This window comes from Strix uralensis, chromosome 9 (genome assembly GCF_047716275.1).
Source record: "Strix uralensis isolate ZFMK-TIS-50842 chromosome 9, bStrUra1, whole genome shotgun sequence".
NCBI lineage: Eukaryota > Metazoa > Chordata > Aves > Strigiformes > Strigidae > Strix > Strix uralensis.
In genome coordinates this window covers 11,435,522-11,439,095 of record NC_133980.1, presented here as the reverse complement: position 1 = coordinate 11,439,095, position 3,574 = coordinate 11,435,522, and positions in this window count along the sequence as shown.

Here is a 3,574-nt window from a genome sequence, read left to right as displayed (position 1 = left end):
CTTGACTGGTGAGCTCTTGCAATAGTATTTGTGTCAGAGGAGACTGTGCAAGATTTATGTGAAGAGCTACCGCTCACATATAATGAAAATATTAAAATAAGGAATATTGAATTCTCCTAAAGCAGCTTCCTTGCTTTTCGCTTCCTTGTAAACTTCAGCCTAAGCTTTTGTTAAATAAGTTTTCCTCACCATACTTCAGCATGTCCACAGCTCTCACCTACCAGTAGGAAAACACACTGCCCACAGTGTTCAAAAGGCCAGGCTCAGATTAAGCCTCTTGTTGGGCTCAGCATCACTCAGCAGGACCCAGATTTACCCTGCAGAAAGGTCTAGGAGAGCAGACAACAAACAGAAGCATAAGGTCACTGTGAAAGTAGCAAAACCACTCACACAGGATACACTGCACCACTGCGATGCAAAGTATGCAGCAAAGAGAGGGGACCTGCTAGTAATGGAGCAGCCCCGTATGTTTGAGAAGGCTTTATGGCAAATTAACTAACCATGGTAATGAGAACACAGATTTATGACTGAATGATTTAATCCAAATGGAGTACAGTGCCAGACCTACACAGCAAAGATGTAGCATTAGATCATCACTGAGCTCCTCCGTGGCTGAAGCGAGATGGCAACACTTATTACCACACTGGTCAGAGGGGTTGCCAGGGCAAGAAATGTCACAGAAAATGGAGACTTCGACACCAGCATGCAGGCTGGGCAGACACCACACCGTGTCAAAGTGCACAGACTCACTCTTTAGAAACGGCCAGTGACCGCTTCAAGCAACCACTTCGGGACCTCAGAGCAAAGCTGCTGCTCATTCAGTATGGTGGCATCAAGCAGTCGCCATACAGAAGTGTCCTAGTGTATTTATTTTTATGATAATGTGTTCGGTTGCTGATTGCTCTAGGGCACAGTCACCTATGAGTACCACAAAACATTAAGCTAGAAAACAACAGGGTTACAGAGCATAAATTAATAAACAATGACATGTTCTCCAAGCTTGACCACTCAGATCTAAAAAAAAGAAAAAGGTTTAATAAAACAATTTTTTTTTTTAAAAGTGGACTGGAGGGACAACAAGAGTATTTTGCGATTTTAAATCTGTCAGTATAGAAGCTCACTGAAATTTGAATATGTCACACTAGGCTTTTTTCCCTCTTCTTTTTTAAGTTTCATCATAGTCACCATTATTATTAGGTAGTTTCAAGGTTCTTAATTATGGTAATTTTGAAGTGTATAAATCATACCCTCAGTGGCATGTATGCATCAACAGCTTTCAGTGGTCTTTCACTGTTACAAAACTTGCAAACTTAGCAAATGATTCTGTGCACAAACAACAAGCAACAGAATAGTGCTTGCTTCCTTTTAACTAGATGGGACTGGCTGGACGAAAAAACGTACACAGAAATGAAGTTCTGATGCACACAAGCAGCAAGTCAAATAATTTCATTGGTACATAAACATAAGAGTTATCCTGGAATGGTCAGAATTGGCTGATATAACCATAAAAGGTATTTCATTTCAAATTGCTTCTCTCAGGTTTTTTGTCTATTTAACCCTTCAAGTCTAAGATTCATAGAACCATGCTGCTGAAGATGATGCTCCTTAATCTTTTCTGTTTCCACTTCTCTGCCCAAAAAACTAAAGAAACAGGGAAAAAAAGGCACACAGGCACATTCCTTGCCCTCTGATGGCTTCTCCGCTTCCACACTTTCCAGAAAGCATCTGCACATGCAGCCCAGTAAAGCAGAAGAGCTGCACAATGCTGCACAATACTACACAGTCGAGTGTGGCTGCTCAGAAATGTAAAGCAAGTGAATGCTGCAGTGTCACTGCTTCTCTGCAGTCCCCTGACACTGCCCTGTAATTCATGTTTGAATCTGAAATTATTAAAGTCCACTAAAGAAAAAAAGACAAATGCTCATCTACATGTTTTTCAAGATTTTATGTAACACATTTTCTTTTATTAACCCACCAAAAAAAAAAAAATCCAACTCATTAGAAAACTAACAGAGTGTCCATACCTGTAACTCTCACATAGTTGCTTGAAGTTTAAGGGAATTCACAGGAGTTCTTAAGAAGCCCATGGATAGCATTAAACCTTTATATTTCATTATCATAATGTACACGGAGTCCAATCAATAACATTGATTTTGCTGAAAAGTTTTGAGCTGGAAACTGCAGACTGGAAAATTCAGCAAACCTGCTTAGAGAAATTATGATAACATTTTAAAACAGGCAACTTGTACAGTGTATGGATTCCCCTAATCTCCTATACATACTTGCAGAAACATCATAACATTAGCTGAGTTCTTGATCAAAGTGTTGAAAAATCCAATGTAATATATCAGCTAATAAAAAAAAAACCTATACAAAGACTTCATACAGAGACCCACAGAGCACCACATAATCAAGAAGTGAAGAAAGCTGTTTTACGGTCACAGTATAAGGGATGTAAACTACTGTAGCTAAGGCTTATGTTCAGCTAAAAGATGGTATTTAGGACCAAAGTCTGAAGCAACACACACACTAATATGACTCAACCTGCGAAGTCCCACATACATTTGAGAGTCATACATCTTCTTTCCTTTGCCTCCTAAATTCTGAAGGAGATGGTTCCTGACAATTCACTTAGACAGAGGCACCCTAAGTCATCTCCAGGTTCACTACTGCAACTTGCTTTGGCACTTCTACATTAGCAAAATATCCATTTTCTATTCTACATTGCCTAGGGGCTGAAAAAGCAAGTAGAAGCAGTTTTAAGGGAAAACAGATTTTGCCACTGCAACAGGAGTTGGGAGATGAGGTCTAAAATCCTGTACCAAATTAATAATAATAAAAAAAATTATCTGAAAGGACACTGAAGAGATTACCTAAATCCATCACCTTGTCCCAAAACAGCAGAAGTATGCCCTTTCTGTTTGCTTTCCAGTGGTGGAGATTCCCAAAACTTTCGAAGCAACCTACTATAGTCCATAGATTACATCAAAGTCAGTGAATAACACATAAGGAAAGCAAGTCTCTTATGTTAAAATTTGCTACACATTGGTACAGACCTCTGCTGGAAAGCTTATGGGGTGCACAAATCAATAAAGATTAAAAGTTTTCCCACTTTCTTCAGTTTGTTTGTTCTTTTTGACAGATAAAATAGAACCTGTGCATTTTTGCACCAGGAAATTTTAATACTTAAAATAAAATTTTTAAAAAATTAAATAAAATTTAGAAAACACCATACAATCCACTGTACAGAACACAATCTCTCTGTGTGTTCTGCATAATATCATAACTTAACCTAGAATATGATAAAAGGAAAAAGTAGATATTCTCCTAATTCTTTAAAAATAAAAGTGTAATTTAAGGCATTAATTTAGTTTTATGCTGCATGAATTCAGTCCTTTCTCATCTCAGAGACCATATCCTAACAGACAGGTATTGTGTAGATATTTCTTCTATAAAAGAAACCACATAATAATTGTAGTATTTCAGAAAGGTAGTAAGTAATGCATCCTTGAAATTTTAACGTATAACTACAGAAAACTGCATGAGGTGTTACCATTATGCAAGACACTTGATA